At 39.4% G+C, this 18,433-nt stretch overlaps 12 non-coding genes across 12 annotated transcripts; all 12 read left to right on the plus strand.

Annotated features, from left to right (window-relative positions):
* Positions 1-772: 772 nt before the first annotated feature.
* On the plus strand, positions 773-854 carry Trnal-uag (transfer RNA leucine (anticodon UAG)). Its single transcript has one exon. It is a non-coding gene; the product is annotated as a tRNA-Leu (tRNA).
* Positions 855-1,239: 385 nt separating this feature from the next.
* Positions 1,240-1,321, plus strand: Trnal-aag (transfer RNA leucine (anticodon AAG)). Its single transcript has one exon. It is a non-coding gene; the product is annotated as a tRNA-Leu (tRNA).
* Positions 1,322-2,891: 1,570 nt separating this feature from the next.
* Trnal-uag (transfer RNA leucine (anticodon UAG)) lies at positions 2,892-2,973 on the plus strand. The gene has a single exon. It is a non-coding gene; the product is annotated as a tRNA-Leu (tRNA).
* Positions 2,974-6,034: 3,061 nt separating this feature from the next.
* Positions 6,035-6,116, plus strand: Trnal-uag (transfer RNA leucine (anticodon UAG)). Its single transcript has one exon. It is a non-coding gene; the product is annotated as a tRNA-Leu (tRNA).
* Positions 6,117-6,501: 385 nt separating this feature from the next.
* Positions 6,502-6,583, plus strand: Trnal-aag (transfer RNA leucine (anticodon AAG)). Its single transcript has one exon. It is a non-coding gene; the product is annotated as a tRNA-Leu (tRNA).
* A 1,559-nt stretch (positions 6,584-8,142) lies between these two features.
* Positions 8,143-8,224, plus strand: Trnal-uag (transfer RNA leucine (anticodon UAG)). The gene has a single exon. It is a non-coding gene; the product is annotated as a tRNA-Leu (tRNA).
* A 385-nt stretch (positions 8,225-8,609) lies between these two features.
* Trnal-aag (transfer RNA leucine (anticodon AAG)) lies at positions 8,610-8,691 on the plus strand. Its single transcript has one exon. It is a non-coding gene; the product is annotated as a tRNA-Leu (tRNA).
* Positions 8,692-10,247: 1,556 nt separating this feature from the next.
* On the plus strand, positions 10,248-10,329 carry Trnal-uag (transfer RNA leucine (anticodon UAG)). Its single transcript has one exon. It is a non-coding gene; the product is annotated as a tRNA-Leu (tRNA).
* Positions 10,330-10,947: 618 nt separating this feature from the next.
* Positions 10,948-11,029, plus strand: Trnal-aag (transfer RNA leucine (anticodon AAG)). Its single transcript has one exon. It is a non-coding gene; the product is annotated as a tRNA-Leu (tRNA).
* A 978-nt stretch (positions 11,030-12,007) lies between these two features.
* Positions 12,008-12,089, plus strand: Trnal-aag (transfer RNA leucine (anticodon AAG)). The gene has a single exon. It is a non-coding gene; the product is annotated as a tRNA-Leu (tRNA).
* A 511-nt stretch (positions 12,090-12,600) lies between these two features.
* Positions 12,601-12,682, plus strand: Trnal-uag (transfer RNA leucine (anticodon UAG)). The gene has a single exon. It is a non-coding gene; the product is annotated as a tRNA-Leu (tRNA).
* A 976-nt stretch (positions 12,683-13,658) lies between these two features.
* On the plus strand, positions 13,659-13,739 carry Trnal-uag (transfer RNA leucine (anticodon UAG)). Its single transcript has one exon. It is a non-coding gene; the product is annotated as a tRNA-Leu (tRNA).
* The last annotated feature ends 4,694 nt before the right edge of the window (positions 13,740-18,433 follow it).

The following is an 18,433-nucleotide window of genomic DNA, read 5'->3' on the forward strand; positions in this document are numbered from 1 at the left end:
GAAAAGTCACGGGACGAATACACTTGCAGTGGAATGTGCAGAGCTGGTTGGGTATCAACGTATTATTTTGCGTCACTTACTTATTTGAATATTCCATATATTTCGGTCATTTTTACATGTCATCTACTACTTAAATACGCGTAAATACTATTTTCCTTACACTCTCGTCCACATTATGTATTTGAAAAACCGGGCAGGATGGCCGAGCGGTTTAAGGCGCTGGTCACTTCGGTGGCGCGACTTCGAATCTCGCTCCTGTCATCTTATATCGCATGACCGGAAATATCCTGGGACAGAGAATATTGATTACGCTTAAAAACTTCGTCTCGAGAAAGACGCAAATTTTAGAAAAAGTATAATTAACAAGTCTTTGTCGCATTGGGGAAAAATGTCACTTGTACCACTTGATTTTGCGGAAAATTTCGTTTATTTTTCGAAACAGAGATCTAAAGCGCTTAAACGACAGGAGATGTCGATTTACAGCTTGTTAAGAGCGATTGTCCGAATGAAACATTCTTACAGTTATGTTCAACATATTTCTTCCTAATTGCATAATTTTTAACATTTAACCCGCAAGAGTATAATTTTTGGCGTTTCATTATTGTACCCACGCAATGTGAACTTGTCAAAGTTTACTTGTCAACGGACAGACTTAGGACTTCGGATCTTAGGTTAATTAGTTAGAGCAAAAACCTTCCTGCTAATGTCAGCATAAGCCTTTTTTGGTTTACTTGAACTTTTTTGGGAAGGGGACTTTATATCTTAAAAAGTAGGCAGGATGGCCGAGCGGTCTAAGGCGCTGGTTTTAGGCACCAGTCACTTTGGTGGCGTGAGTTCGAATCTTGCTCCTGTCAACTAATCATACATGTCTGAAAAGTACGTCGGACAAACGTGTTTTTTTTTCGCTTAACTATTTTGCCTGGAAAAATGCGCGACGTTTAAAAAGGATGTATCACAAGTTTCGCTTGCATGCAGGACGGGATCGCTAAAACTGCTTGACTGTGCAGGTATTTCCGCCCACAATCAGGCAAAACTCTCTAAATTGATGAAAAGTCACGGCACGAATGAACTTGCAATGGAATGGGCAGAGCTGGTTGGGTATCAATGTATTATTTTGCGTCACTTACTTATTTCAATTTTTCATACATTTTGGTCATTTTTACATGTCATCTAGTGCTTAAATACGCGTAAATACTATTTTCTCTGCACGCTTGTCGACATTATGTATTGGAAAAACCGGGCAGGATGGCCGAGCGGTCTAAGGCGCTGGTTTAAGGCACCAGTCACTTTGGTGGCGCGAGTGCGAATCTCGCTCCTGTCATCTTATATCGCATGACCGGAAATATCCTCGGACAGAGAATATTGATTACGCTTAAAAACTTCGTCCCCAGAAAGACGAAACTTTATAAAAAGTATAATTAACAAGTCTTTGTCGCATTGGGGAAAAGTGTCAATTGTACCACTTGATTTTGCGGAAAATTTCGTTTATTTTTCGAAACAGAGATCTAAAGCGTTTAAACGACAGGAGATTTGGATTTACAGCTTGTTAAGAGCGATAGTCCGAATGAAACGTTCTTACAGTCATGTTCAACATTTTTCTTGATAATTGCATAATTTTTAACATTTAACCCACAAGAGTATAATTTTCGGCGTTTCATTATTGTACCTACGCAATGTGAACTTGTCAAAGCTTACTTGTCAAGGGACAGACTTAGCAATTCGGATCTTAGGTTATTTGGTTAGAGCAAAAACCTTCCTGCTAATATCAGAATAAGCCATTTTTGGTTTACTTGAACTTTTTTGGGATGGGGATTTTATATCTTAAAAAGAAGGCAGGATGGCCGAGCCGTCTAAGGCGCTGGTTTTAGGCACCAGTCACTTCGGTGGCGCGAGTTTGAATCTCGCTCCTGTCAACTAATCATACATGTCTGAAAAGTATATCGAACAAACGTTTTTATTTCTGCTTAACTATTTTGCCTAGAAAAAAGCGCGAACGTTTAAAAAGGATGTTTCACAAGTTTCGCTTGCATGCAGGACGGGATCACTAAAACTGCTTGACTGTGCAGGTAATTCCGCCCACAATCAGGCAAAACTCTCTTAATTGATGAAGAGTCACGGGACGAATGAACTTGCAATGGAATGTGCAGAGCTGGTTGGGTATCAACGTATTATTTTGCGTCACTTACTTATTTGAATTTTTCATTCATTTCGGTCATTTTTACATGTCATCTAGTGCTAAAATACGCGTAAATACTATTTTCTCTGCACGCTCGTCGACATTATGTATTTGAAAAACCGGGCAGGATGGCCGAGCGGTCTAACGCGCTGGTTTAAGGCACCAGTCACTTCGGTGGCGCGAGTTCAAATTTCGCTCCTGTCATCTTATATCGCATGACCGGAAATGTCCTCGGTCAGAGAATATTGATTACGCTTAAAAACTTCGTCCCCAGAAAGACGCAAATTTTAGAAAAAGTATAATTAATAAGTGTTTGTCGCATTGGGGAAAAATGTCACTTGTACCACTTGATTTTGCGGAAAATTTCGTATATTTTTCGAAACAGAGATCTAAAGCGTTTAAACGACAGAAGATTTGGATTTACAGCTTGTTAAGAGCGATAGTCCGAATGAAACGGTGTTACAGTCATGTTCAACATTTTTCTTGATAATTGCATAATATTTAACATTTAACCCACAAGAGTATAATCTTCGGCGTTTCATTATTGTGCCCACGCAATGTGAACTTGTCAAAGTTTACTTGTCAAGGGACAGACTTAGGACTTCGGATCTTAGGTTCATTGGTTAGAGCAAAAACCTTCCTGCTAATGTCAGAATAAGCCATTTTTGGTTTACTTGAACTTTTTTGGGACGAGGATTTTATATCTTAAAACAAAGGCAGGATGGCCGAGCGGTCTAAGGCGCTGGTTTTAGGCACCAGTCACTTCGGTGGCGCGAGTTTGAATCTCGCTCCTGTCAACTAATCATACATGTCTGAAAAGTACGTCGGACAAACGTTTTTATTTCCGTTTAACTATTTTGCCTAGAAAAATGCGCGAACGTTTAAAAAGGATGTATCACAAGTTTCGCTTGCATGCAGGACGGGATCGCTAAAACTGCTTGACTGTGCAGGTATTTCCGCCCACAATCAGGCAAAACTCTCTAAATTGATGAAAATTCACGGGACGAATACACTTGCAATGGAATGGGCAGAGCTGGTTGGGTATCAATGTATTATTTTGCGTCACTTACTTATTTCAATATTCCATATATTTCGGTCATTTTTACATGTCATCTACTGCTTAAACACGCGTAAATACTATTTTCCTTGCACTCTCGTCCACATTATGTATTTGAAAAACCGGGCAGGATGGCCGAGCGGTCTAAGGCGCTGGTCACTTCGGTGACGCGAATTCGAATCTCGCTCCTGTCATCTTATATCGCATGTCCGGAAATATCCTGGGACAGATAATATTGATTACGCTTAAAAACTTCGTCCCGAGAAAGACGCAAATTTTAGAAAAAGTATAATTAACAAGTCTTTGTCGCATTGGGGAAAAATGTCACTTGTACCACTTGATTTTGCGGAAAATTTCGTTTATTTTTCGAAACAGAGATCTAAAGCGCTTAAACGACAGGAGATTTCGATTTACAGCTTGTTAAGAGCGATTGTCCGAATGAAACGTTCTTACAGTCATGTTCAACATATTTCTTGCTAATTGCATAATTTTTAACATTTAACCCACAAGAGTATAATTTTCGGCGTTTCATTATTGTACCCACGCAATGTGAACTTGTCAAAGTTTACTTGTCAACGGACAGACTTAGGACTTCGGATCTTAGGTTAACTAGTTAGAACAAAAACCTTCCTGCTAATGTCAGCATAAGCCATTTTTGGTTTACTTGAACTTTTTTGAGACGGGGGATTTTATTTCTTAAAAAATAGGCATGATGGCCGAGCGGTCTAAGGCGCTGGTTTTAGGCACCAGTCACTTTGGGTGCGCGAGTTCGAATCTCGCTCCCGTAAACTAATCATACATGTTTAAAAAGTATGTCGAACAAACGTTTTTATTTCCGCTTAACTATTTTGCGTAGAAAAAAGCGCGAACGTTTAAAAAGGATGTTTCACAAGTTTCGCTTGCATGCAGGACGGGATCACTAAAACTGCTTGACTGTGCAGGTAATTCCGCCCACAATCAGGCAAAACTCTCTAAATTTATGAAAAGTCACGGGACGAATACACTTGCAATGGAATGTGCAGAGCTGGTTGGGTATCAACGTATTATTTTGCGTCACTTACTTATTTGAATATTCCATATATTTCGGTCATTTTTACATGTCATCTACTACTTAAATACGCGTAAATACTATTTTCCTTGCACTCTCGTCCACATTATGTATTTGAAAAACCGGGCAGGATGGCCGAGCGGTCTAAGGCGCTGGTCACTTCGGTGGCGCGAGTTCGAATCTCGCTCCTGTCATCTTATATCGCATGACCGGAAATATCCTGGGACAGAGAATATTGATTACGCTTAAAAACTTCGGCTCGAGAAAGACGCAAATTTTAGAAAAAGTATAATTAACAAGTCTTTGTCGCATTGGAGAAAAATGTCACTTGTACCACTTGATTTTGCGGAAAATTTCGTTTATTTTTCGAAACAGAGATCTAAAGCGCTTAAACGACAGGAGATTTCGATTTACAGCTTGTTAAGAGCGATTGTCCGAATGAAACATTCTTACAGTTATGTTCAACATATTTCTTGCTAGTTGCATAATTTTTAACATTTAACCCACAAGAGTATAATTTTTGGCGTTTCATTATTGTACCCACGCAATGTGAACTTGTCAAAGTTTACTTGTCAACGGACAGGCTTAGGACTTCGGATCTTAGGTTAATTAGTTAGAACAAAAACCTTCCTGCTAATGTCAGCATAAGCCATTTTTGGTTTACTTGAACTTATTTGAGACGGGGGATTTTATTTCTTAAAAAATAGGCATAATGGCCGAGCGGTCTAAGGCGCTGGTTTTAGGCACCAGTCACTTTGGGGGCGCGAGTTCGAATCTCGCTTCCGAAAACTAATCATACATGTTTAAAAAGTATGTCGAAAAAACGTTTTTATTTCCGCTTAACTATTTTGCCTAGAAAAAAGCGCGAACGTTTAAAAAGGATGTTTCACAAGTTTCGCTTGCATGCAGGACGGGATCACTAAAACTGCTTGACTGTGCAGGTAATTCCGCCCACAATCAGGCAAAACTCTCTAAATTTATGAAAAGTCACGGGACGAATACACTTGCAATGGAATGTGCAGAGCTGGTTGGGTATCAACGTATTATTTTGCGTCACTTACTTATTTGAATATTCCATATATTTCGGTCCTTTTTACATGTCATCTACTACTTAAATACGCGTAAATACTATTTTCCTTGCACTCTCGTCCACATTATGTACTTGAAAAACCGGGCAGGATGGCCGAGCGGTCTAAGGCGCTGGTCACTTCGGTGGCGCGAGTTCGAATCTCGCGCCTGTCATCTTATATCGCATGACCGGAAATATCCTGGGACAGAGAATATTGATTATGCTTAAAAACTTCGTCTCGAGAAAGACGCAAATTTTAGAAAAAGTATAATTAACAAGTCTTTGTCGCATTGGGGAAAAATGTCACTTGTACCACTTGATTTTGCGGAAAATTTCGTTTATTTTTCGAAACAGAGATCTAAAGCGCTTAAACGACAGGAGATGTCGATTTACAGCTTGTTAAGAGCGATTGTCCGAATGAAACATTCTTACAGTTATGTTCAACATATTTCTTGCTAATTGCATAATTTTTAACATTTAACCCGCAAGAGTATAATTTTTGGCGTTTCATTATTGTACCCACGCAATGTGAACTTGTCAAAGTTTACTTGTCAACGGACAGACTTAGGACTTCGGATCTTAGGTTAATTAGTTAGAGCAAAAACCTTCCTGCTAATGTCAGCATAAGCCTTTTTTGGTTTACTTGAAATTTTTTGGGAAGGGGACTTTATATCTTAAAAAGAAGGCAGGATGGCCGAGCGGTCTAAGGCGCTGGTTTTAGGCACCAGTCACTTTGGTGGCGCGAGTTCGAATCTTGCTCCTGTCAACTAATCATACATGTCTGAAAAGTACGTCGGACAAACGTGTTTTTTTTTCGCTTAACTATTTTGCCTGGAAAAATGCGCGACGTTTAAAAAGGATGTATCACAAGTTTCGCTTGCATGCAGGACGAGATCGCTAAAACTGCTTGACTGTGCAGGTAATTCCGCCCACAATCAGGCAAAACTCTCTAAATTGATGAAAAGTCACGGGACGAATACACTTGCAATGGAATGTGCAGAGCTGGTTGGGTATCAACGTATTATTTTGCGTCACTTACTTATTTGAATTTTTCATATATTTCAGTCATTTTTACATGTCCTCTAGTGCTTAAATTTGCGTGAATACTATTTTCTCTGCACGCTCGTCGACATTATGTATTTGAAAAACCGGGCAGGATGGCCGAGCGGTCTAAGACGCTGGTTTAAGGCACCAGTCACTTCGGTGGCGCGAGTTCAAATCTCGCTCCTGTCATCTTATGTCGCATGACCGGAAATGTCCTCAGACAGAGAATATTGATTACGCTTAAAAACTTCGTCCCCAGAAAGCCGAAAATTTTAGAAAAAGTATAATTAACAAGTCTTAGTCGCATTGGGGAAAAATGTCACTTGTACCACTTGATTCTGCAGAAAATTTCGTTTATTTTTCGAAACAGAGATCTAAAGCGCTTAAACGACAGGTGATTTCGATTTACAGCTTGTTAAGAGCGATAGTCCGAATGAAACGTTCTTACAGTCATGTTCAACATTTTTCTTGATAATTGCATAATTTTTTAACATTTAACCCACAAGAGTATAATTTTCGGCGTTTCATTATTGTACCCACGCAATGTGAACTTGTCAAAGTTTACTTGTCAAGGGACAGACTTAGCACTTCGGATCTTATGTTAATTGGTTAGAACAAAAACCTTCCTGCTAATGTCAGCATAAGCCATTTTTGGTTTACTTCAACTTTTTTGAGACGGGGATTTTATTTCTTAAAAAATAGGCATGATGGGCGAGCGGTCTAAGGCGCTGGTTTTAGGCACCAGTCACTTCCGTGGCGCGAGTTCGAATCTCGCTCCCGTGAACTAATCATACATGTTTAAAAAGTATATCGAACAAACGTTTTTATTTCCGCTTAACTATTTTGCATAGAAAAAAGCGCGAACGTTTAAAAAGGATGTTTCACAAGTTTCGCTTGCATGCAGGACGGGATAACTAAAACTGCTTGACTGTGCAGGTAATTCCGCCCACAATCAGGCAAAACTCTCTAAATTTATGAAAAGTCACGGGACGAATGCACTTGCAATGGAATGTCCAGACCTGGTTGGGTATCAACGTATTATTTTGCGTCACTTACTTATTTGAATATTCCATATATTTCGGTCATTTTTACATGTCATCTACTACTTAAATACGCGTAAATACTATTTTCCTTGCACTCTCGTCCACATTATGTATTTGAAAAACCGGGCAGGATGGCCGAGCGGTCTAAGGCGCTGGTCACTTCGGTGGCGCGAGTTCGAATCTCGCGCCTGTCATCTTATATCGCATGACCGGAAATATCCTGGGACAGAGAATATTGATTATGCTTAAAAACTTCGTCTCGAGAAAGACGCAAATTTTAGAAAAAGTATAATTAACAAGTCTTTGTCGCATTGGGGAAAAATGTCACTTGTACCACTTGATTTTGCGGAAAATTTCGTTTATTTTTTGAAACAGAGATCTAAAGCGCTTAAACGACAGGAGATGTCGATTTACAGCTTGTTAAGAGCGATTGTCCGAATGAAACATTCTTACAGTTATGTTCAACATATTTCTTGCTAATTGCATAATTTTTAACATTTAACCCGCAAGAGTATAATTTTTGGCGTTTCATTATTGTACCCACGCAATGTGAACTTGTCAAAGTTTACTTGTCAACGGACAGACTTAGGACTTCGGATCTTAGGTTAATTAGTTAGAGCAAAAACCTTCCTGCTAATGTCAGCATAAGCCTTTTTTGGTTTACTTGAACTTTTTTGGGAAGGGGACTTTATATCTTAAAAAGTAGGCAGGATGGCCGAGCGGTCTAAGGCGCTGGTTTTAGGCACCAGTCACTTTGGTGGCGCGAGTTCGAATCTTGCTCCTGTCAACTAATCATACATGTCTGAAAAGTACGTCGGACAAACGTGTTTTTTTTTCGCTTAACTATTTTGCCTGGAAAAATGCGCGACGTTTAAAAAGGATGTATCACAAGTTTCGCTTGCATGCAGGACGAGATCGCTAAAACTGCTTGACTGTGCAGGTAATTCCGCCCACAATCAGGCAAAACTCTCTAAATTGATGAAAAGTCACGGGACGAATACACTTGCAATGGAATGTGCAGAGCTGGTTGGGTATCAACGTATTATTTTGCGTCACTTACTTATTTGAATTTTTCATATATTTCAGTCATTTTTACATGTCCTCTAGTGCTTAAATTTGCGTGAATACTATTTTCTCTGCACGCTCGTCGACATTATGTATTTGAAAAACCGGGCAGGATGGCCGAGCGGTCTAAGACGCTGGTTTAAGGCACCAGTCACTTCGGTGGCGCGAGTTCGAATCTCGCTCCTGTCATCTTATATCGCATGACCGGAAATGTCCTCGGACAGAGAATATTGATTACGCTTAAAAACTTCGTCCCCAGAAAGACGCAAATTTTAGAAAAAGTATAATTAACAAGTCTTTGTCGCATTGGGGAAAAGTGTCACTTGTACCACTTGATTTTGCAGAAAATTTCGTTTATTTTTCGAAACAAAATCTAAAGCGTTTAAACGACAGGAGATTTAGATTTACAGCTTGTTAAGAGCGATAGTCCGAATGAAACGTTCTTACAGTCATGTTCAACATTTTTCTTGATAATTGCATAATTTTTAACATTTAACCCACAAGAGTATAATTTTCGGCGTTTCATTATTGTACCCACGCAATGTGAACTTGTCAAAGTTTACTTGTCAAGGGACAGACTTAGCACTTCGGATCTTATGTTAATTGGTTAGAACAAAAACCTTCCTGCTAATGTCAGCATAAGCCATTTTTGGTTTACTTCAACTTTTTTGAGACGGGGATTTTATTTCTCAAAAAATAGGCATGATGGGCGAGCGGTCTAAGGCGCTGGTTTTAGGCACCAGTCACTTCCGTGGCGCGAGTTCGAATCTCGCTCCCGTGAACTAATCATACATGTTTAAAAAGTATATCGAACAAACGTTTTTATTTTCGCTTAACTATTTTGCATAGAAAAAAGCGCGAACGTTTAAAAAGGATGTTTCACAAGTTTCGCTTGCATGCAGGACGGGATAACTAAAACTGCTTGACTGTGCAGGTAATTCCGCCCACAATCAGGCAAAACTCTCTAAATTTATGAAAAGTCACGGGACGAATGCACTTGCAATGGAATGTCCAGACCTGGTTGGGTATCAACGTATTATTTTGCGTCACTTACTTATTTGAATTTTCCATATATTTCGGTCATTTTTACATGTCATCTACTGCTTAAATACGCGTAAATACTATTTTCTCTGCACTCTCGTCCACATTATGTAAATGAAACACCGGGCAGGATGGCCCAGCGGTCTAGGGCGCTGGTCACTTCGGTGGCGCGAGTTCGAATCTCGCTCCTGTCATCTTATATCGCATGACCGGAAATATCTGGGACAGAGAAAATTGATTACGCTTAAAAACTTCGTCCCGAGAAAGACGCAAATTTTAGAAAAAGTATAATTAACAAGTCTTTGTCGTATTGGGAAAAAATGTCACTTGTACCACTTGATTTTGCGGAAAATTTCGTTTATTTTTCGAAACAGAGATCTAAAGCGCTTAAACGACAGGAGATTTAGATTTACAACTTGTTAAGAGCGATTGTCCGAATGAAACGTTCTTACAGTCATGTTCAACATATTTCTGGATAATTGTATAATTTTTAACATTTAAGCCACAAGAGTATAATTTTCGGCGTTTCATTATTGTACCCACGCAATGTGAACTTGTCAAAGTTTACTTGTCAACTGACAGACTTAGGACTTCGGATCTTAGGTTAATTGGTTAGAGCAAAAACATTCCTGCTAATGTCAGCATAAGCCATTTTTGGTTTACTTGAACTTTTTTGGCACGGGGATTTTATATCTTAAAAAGTAGGCAGGATGGCCGAGCGGTCTAAGGCGCTGTTTTTAGGCACCAGTCACTTCGGTGGCGCGAGTTCGAATCTCGCTCCTGTCAACTAATCATACATGTCTGAAAAGTACGTCGGACAAACGTTTTTATTTCCGCTTAACTATTTTGCCTAGAAAAATGCGCGAACGTTTAAAAAGGATGTATCACAAGTTTCGCTTGCATGCAGGACGGGATCGCTAAAACTGCTTGACTGTGCAGGTAATTCCGCCTACAATCAGGCAAAACTCTCTTAATTGATGAAGAGTCACGGGACGAATACACTTGCAATGGAATGTGCAGAGCTGGTTGGGTATCAACGTATTATTTTGCGTCACTTACTTATTTGAATTTTTCATACATTTCGGTCATTTTTACATGTCATCTAGTGCTTAAATACGCGTAAATACTTTTTTTCTCTGCACGCTCGTCGACATTATGTATTTGAAAAACCGGGCAGGATGGCCGAGCGGTCTAAGGCGCTGGTTTAAGGCACCAGTCACTTCGGTGGCGCGAGTTCGAATCTCGCACTGTCATCTTATATCGCATGACCGGAAATGTCCTCGGACAGAGAATATTGATTACGCTTAAAAACTTCGTCCCCAGAAAGACGCAAATTTTAGAAAAATTATAGCGTAAATAATATTTTCTTTGCACGCTCGTCGACATTATGTATTTGAAAAACCGGGCAGGATGGCCGAGCGGTCTAAAGCGCTGGTTTAAGGCACCAGTCACTTCGGTGGCGCGAGTTCGAATCTCGCTTCTGTCATCTTATATCGCATGACCGGAAATGTCCTCGGACAGAGAATATTGATTACGCTTAAAAACTTCGTCCCCAGAAAGACGCAAATTTTAGAAAAATTATAATTAACAAGTCTTTGTTGAATTGGGGAAAAGTGTCACTTGTACGACTTGATTTTGCGGAAAATTTCGTTTATTTTTTGAAACAGAGATCTAAAGCGTATAAACGACAGGAGATTTGGATTTACAGCTTGTTAAGAGCGAAAGTCCGAATGAAACGTTCTTACAGTCATGTTCAACATTTTTCTTGATAATTGCATAATTTTTAACATTTAACCCACAAGAGTATAATTTTCGGCGTTTCATTATTGTACCCACGCAATGTGAACTTGTCAAAGTTTACTTGTCAAGGGACAGACTTAGGACTTCGGATCTTAGGTTAATTGGTTAGAGCAAAAACCTTCCTGCTAATGTCAGAATAAGCCACTTTTGGTTTACTTGAACTTTTTTGTGACGGGGATTTTATATTTTAAAAATAAAGCAGGATGGCCGAGCGGTCTAAGGCGCTTGTTTTAGGCACCAGTCACTTCGGTGGCGCGAGTTCGAATCTCGCTCCTGTCAACTAATCATACATGTCTGAAAAGTACGTCGGACAAACGTTTTTATTTCTGCTTAACTATTTTGCCTAGAAAAATGCGCGAACGTTTAAAAAGGATGTATCACAAGTTTCGCTTGCATCCAGGACGGGATCGCTAAAACTGCTTAACTGTGCAGGTATGTCCGCCCACAATCAGGCAAAACTCTCTAAATTGATGAAAAGTCACGGGACGAATACACTTGCAATGGAATGGGCAGAGCTGGTTGGGTATCAACGTATTATTTTGCGTCACTTACTTATTTGAATTTTTCATTCCTTGCGGTCATTTTTACATGTCATCTAGTGCTTAAATACGCGTAAATACTATTTTCTCTGCACGCTCGTCGACATTATGTATTTGAAAAACCGGGCAGAATGGCCGAGCGGTCTAAGGCGCTGGTTTAAGGCATCAGTCACTTCGGTGGCGCGAGTTCGAATCTCGCTTCTGTCATCTTATATCGCATGACCGGAAATGTCCTCGGACAGAGAATATTGATTACGCTTAAAAACTTCGTCCCCAGAAAGACGCAAATTTTAGAAAAATTATAATTAACAAGTCTTTGTTGCATTGGGGAAAAGTGTCACTTGTACGACTTGATTTTGCGGAAAATTTCGTTTATTTTTCGAAACAGAGATCTAAAGCGCTTAAACGACAGGAGATTTCGATTTACAGCTTGTTAAGAGCGATTGTCCGAATGAAGCGTTCTTACAGTGATGTTCAACATATTTCTTGGCAATTGCGTAATTTTTAACATTTAACCCACAAGAGTATAATTTTCGGCGTTTCATTATTGTACCCACGCAATGTGAACTTGTCAAAGTTTACTTGTCAAGGGACAGACTTAGGACTTCGGATTTAAGGTTAATTGGTTAGAGCAAAAACCTTCCTGCTAATGTCAGAATAAGCCATTTTTGGTTTACTTGAACTTTTTTGGGACGGGGATTTTATATCTTAAAAATAAGGCAGGATGGCCGAGCGGTCTAAGGCGCAGGTTTTAGGCACCAGTCACTTCGGTGGCGCGAGTTCGAATCTCGCTCCTGTCAACTAATCATACATGTCTGAAAAGTACGTCGGACAAAAATTTTTAATTTCGCTTAACTATTTTGCCTAGAAAAACGCGCGAACGTTTAAAAAGGATGTTTCACAAGTTTCGCTTGCATGCAGGACGGGATCGCTAAAACTGCTTGACTGTGCAGGTAATTCCGCCCACAATCAGGCAAAACTCTCTTAATTGATGAAAAGTCACGGGACGAATGCACTTGCATTGGAATGTGCAGAGCTGGTTGGGTATCAACGTATTATTTTGCGTCACTTACTTATTTGAATTTTTCATACATTTCGGTCATGTTTACATGTTATCTAGTGCTTAAATACGCGTAAATACTATTTTCTCTGCACGCTCGTCGACATTATGTATTTGAAAAACCGGGCAGGATGGCCGAGCGGTCTAAGCGCTGGTTTAAGGCACCAGTCACTTCGGTGGCGCGAGTTCGAATCTCCCTCCTGTCATCTTATATCGCATGACCGGAAATGTCCTCGGACAGAGAATATTGTTTACGCTTAAAACCTTCGTCCCCAGAAAGACGCAAATTTTAGAAAAAGTAAAATTAACAAGTCTTTGTCGCATTGGGGAAAAATATCACTTGTACCACTTGGTTTGGCGGAAAATTTTGTTTATTTTGCGAAACAGAGATATAAAGCGTTTAAACGACAGGAGATTTGGATTTACTGCTTGTTAAGAACGATAGTCCACATGAAATGTTCTTACAGTCATGTTCAACATTTTTCTTGATAATTGCATAATTTTTAACATTTAACCCACAAGAGTATAATTTTCAGCGTTTCATTATTGTACCCACGCAATGTGAACTTGTCAAAGATCACTTGTCAACGGACAGACTTAGGACTTCGCACCTTAGGTTAATTGGTTAGAGCAAAAACATTCCTGCTAACGTCAGCATAAGCCATTTTTAGTTTACTTGAACTTTTTGGGACGGGGATTTTATATCTTAAAAAATAGGCATGATGGCCGAGCGGTCTAAGGCGCTGGTTTTAGGCACCAGTCACTTCGTTGCGCGAGTTCGAATCTCGCTCCTGCCAACTAATCATACATGTCTGAAAAGTACGTCGGACAAACGTTTTTATTTCCGCTTAACTATTTTGCCTAGAAAAATGCGCGAACGTTTAAAAAGGATGTTTCACAAGTTTCGCTTGCATGCAGGACGGGATCGCTCAAACTGCTTGACTGTGCAGGTAATTCCGCCCACAATCAGGTAAAACTCTCTAAATTGATAAAAAGTCACGGGACGAATACACTTGCAATGGAATGTGCAGAGCTGGTTGGGTATCAACGTATTATTTTGCGTCACTTACTTATTTGAATTTTTCATACAATTCGGTCATTTTTACATGTCATCTAGTGCTTAAATACGTGTAAATACTATTTTTTCTGCACGCTGGTCCACATTATGTATTTGAAAAACCGGGCAGGATGGCCGAGCGGTCTAAGGCGCTATTTTAAGGCACCAGTCACTTCGGGGGCGCGAGTTCTCGCCCTGTCATCTTATATCGCATGACCGGAAATGTCCTCGGACAGAGTATTGATTACGCCTAAAAACTTCGTCCCCAGAAAGACGCAAATTTTAGAAAAAGTATAATTAACAAGTCTTTGTCGTATTGGGGAAAAATGTCACTTGTACCACTTGATTTTGCGGAAAATTTCGTTTTTTTTTGAAACAGAGATCTAAAGCGCTTAAACGACAGGAGATTTCGATTTACAGCTTGTTAAGAGCGAGAGATAGGGAAATGCCGATGTTGGTGCAAATCCGTTAGCACTTTACCAATTTACGTCAAATCATGGATCATACCCGTTAAATCAACGATAGAAGAGTCCATAAAATTCGTTAGCACTATACCATTTTACGTCAGAATAATAGATCATATCCGTTAAATCAACGATAGAAGAATTTCTGTCCCCCCACCCCACCCCCCCCAATCCCCGCCGTGTCCCCCCCACTCCCCTGGGCCCCCACCCCCCCCCCCCCAACCCTGCCGTGTCCCCCCATTACAGTGATAGGATTCAACTGTGTCTATAATGGCCCCTAGCGTACGTAGTAATGCTATCAATGATAATAAAACATAAATTCTCAAATAACAACACGGAAGCAGTTTTTGTTATATAATTAAAACATCTGTCAATCAAACGCTTATAACAACAGGATTTTACATACCAGAAAGTTGTTTACATAAGAAAAAGTCAAAACGAAAGTAGCCGTTGATAAGGATATTTGGTATGTAAGGAATGCATTGTTCTCTATTGTTATTCTGGTTTGATTGACATTTAATTGACGTCATTCTTTATCTAAACAAATACCATATGAAATAACCTGTTGTCATAGCCATCACAAGAGCGATCTTCTCATCTTCGTTTGTAGGAGTTTCATCAGGAGTATCTTTGTGGTAGGGCACAGTAATATGCTGATCGGTAATGTGTTTATTAGGAACAGGCACAGTAATATGTTTATCAGGAATCTTTTTATGTGTTTCAGCTGTTTTTTCAATCACATTGACTTTTCGATTAATCCCAATCGTCAGATCTTCACCCGATATTAAAATCTTGTTGTTGTAACCTACCACCCCTGTTTTAATTTTGAGATTCATGTCACTAGGTAACATATAAATGCCTTGTCCAACCGAATAATCAACCTTGCTTGAAGCGTAGTTTAACGTATCCTGATAACGTTTAATGTCCTCCTGAATATCAACTCTACGGTTAACAATGTCTTCAAGGTTGTTCATAAAAACTCTTTGAGCCGTCAAAGCGCTTGAATCATTACCCAAGATAGAAGAACGGGTTGAGGCTTGAGAACTAAGAACAAGATAAGCATACGCCCTAACACTGTTCGAAATCCTTACAAGGCCTGTTTTTCTAAAGCCATTAGATTTTTCCACAATCCATCGTGTCATGGAGTCGTCTGTGAAATAACTCAAGCCCGGAGTTGGATAGTTTTTACGTCTTTTTTGATATGAGCTGAAAAAGTATTGACCTCTGTATTTCATAGGATTAGAATCAACGTCATATTCACCACATATTTTTAGAAATTCTTCGTTTGAATAAGGATTGTCATATTGATTAAAACTATCTTCAAAAGGTAGAGGTGTCTGCAAGCGCTTAATGATTCGTCTAATGTGATAATAGACTTGAAAACGATATACCGATCTGATCATAGATCTACCTTCTTTCAGGTGTTCGGAACTGACTCCACAAGCACTTGAAGCACACCAAGTGGCAAAATTGAGTTGGGTTTGCCATAATTTAAACGGTTGTTCATTCCAAATTTTCATACGTTGTTCGTTTTGATTCAGTTCGTAATTGGTAAAAATATTAGGAAAGACAGCAGGAAAAGAGCCATTTTCGGAGACAATAATGGTCTGTTTGTATAGATCCTTCCCATCCAATATCTGAAAGTCCAGTCCTCCATTTGGCTTATAGGCCGCATTTGAGTTGTATTTGAAAATGCTATCCATTCTTTTTGATTTAAATAATTCCACTCTCTAATATAAGAATGTATATCACAATAAATGACGTAAATAGTGAAAAGACAATCTATTTGTATCACCCAATCACCAACCCACATGGTACAAAAGAAGTTGCGATCATGGAGATGATTTCGGACAATGTTACATATGAAATCACAGCCCCACTAAAAGTGACCATTGGAAAAGACAAAAAGTTGCTACCGAAAGGAAAATACACCGGCAGGGAGTTGAACGCATCTTTAGCAGGTGATGTCACATCCACACCATTAATCAAAGACCCTCGAGTAATCAAAACAAATAAGCTAACCAACATAACAGAACTACATTTCAATCTGAATGAATTGGATAATACATTAAATCTTAAAAATGGTAGATATAGCAACACCATACTCACATATAATATATCTGAGTATGGTGATGTTACACATATTGAGCCTAAAAACCCACAATATAAGAAACTAAAGAATGGTTTCCTTCAATCACTTACTTTGAAAATACCCGATCAAAATGGAGATCTGGTAAAAGATAGTCTGGGAACAACAGTTGTCCTTCACATAAGAGAGACAGCAGACAATAGGTTTGAATAAAATGTCATAGGTCTAATGAAGTATACGCTAACTGAGATAAAAGTAAAAATAAAATAAAAGTAATAAAAAACATGGAATACGGAAAAAGGTTAAATCCTGAACGTTCTCTTAGAACTGCTCATGGTGTAAAAGGATCACACCAAAAAGTAATTGTGACACACAATCCAAGTGACATTGATCAAAACCAGTTGCTTTTGATTAGGTTTCCTAATTTAGGTAGCGATGATGTTATTGTTCCAGGTACTTCAAAACTAAGTTTCGACGTTGAACTCGAGTCAAAAGCCGACAAGAAAAGAACATTGGTCTCTAATATTGGAAGAGCGATTGTAAAAAAGTTGGCCTTCAAGTTTGAGGGTACCGAGATTTTGAGCATTGATGACTTTGATCTTTTCGGATGCTACAGAGATTTATGGCTAACCAAGTATGAAAAGAGAAATGCAATCAGACAAGGCATCATATCCAATGATGGGTGTACGAAAAACTGTATGAAATTGAGGGTAAGCGCTTCGGATAAAGACGCATCCGATGTCTCAGACAAAGCCATTGCTGATGCATACAAAAACAAGTTCACCATACCACTAGATTTTGAAATGTTAGATAGCACGATTCCATATTATCAAGCTGGATTAGGGTATAGGTTATTTTATGAGATCACATTCAATAATTATGACAGGGTTGTATTATCAACTCCAACCAAACCTTCCGGTTCTGCCACGGCACCAGCACCGGACGCTAAATACAAAATAACTAACATATCTCTCGAATATGAGATTGTGACACAACCAACCTTAGCCAGATTCATTTTAAATGAATACGAAAACATGGCTTTACTTATACGATAGGTTTTTGAGACATAGACAAATTAGAGTGGATAAGTCGGACCCAACGTGGAATTGGTCATTCAATACACCTTGTAAATCTTTGAAGGGTATATTGGTTTTGTTTGAAGACGAACAAGCCTACAAACGAGATACCGGTAAGTTCTACAATCCGAAAATTAAAAAGGTATCCGCCATAGTAGAGGGTAAGCCTAACCAACTTTGTGCTCAAGGTATGCAGCCGTTTGAACATTACAATGAAATTTGTAAGTATTTTGCCGAGGGTAAACCAAAGGATGTCAATGCCAGCGAAATCAAAAAACATCTGCAATTAAATGATGTAAAAGTCTCCGATTACTTAACTAACAAATATGCTCTATGGTTAGATTTCAGAACCATAGGTGAAAACTCCCTGCATGGGACCGGTCGACGGATTGAAAATGCAAGTGAGGGAATCACCCTACAAATTGAAAAGACAGCAGAAACCGCAGGATCCTTAAACGCCTATATATATCTAATCATGGACGCTCAACTAAACATTCAAAACGGTGAAATTATGGATGTACTTTATTAAGATAGAATGGCGAAAAACACACTTTACATGAAAGAGCCCCACACAGCATTATTCGTTGGTCCTACGGGATGCGGAAAATCCAAACGTGTAAAAAGGTTGAAGCAGGTAAGAGGTTGGCGGAATACAACCGTAAAATGCGGGAAGAATATAAAAAAAGCGGCCATGGCACAAACACAGCCGACGCCTCAGACACAGCCGACTCAGAAAGACAATGCCGAAGAGGCAGAACCTACCATCGTCCCAAATGAAAAGCCTATGAACTACGCTATAGGGGGA

This window comes from Hydractinia symbiolongicarpus, chromosome 3 (assembly GCF_029227915.1).
Source record: "Hydractinia symbiolongicarpus strain clone_291-10 chromosome 3, HSymV2.1, whole genome shotgun sequence".
Lineage (NCBI taxonomy): Eukaryota > Metazoa > Cnidaria > Hydrozoa > Anthoathecata > Hydractiniidae > Hydractinia > Hydractinia symbiolongicarpus.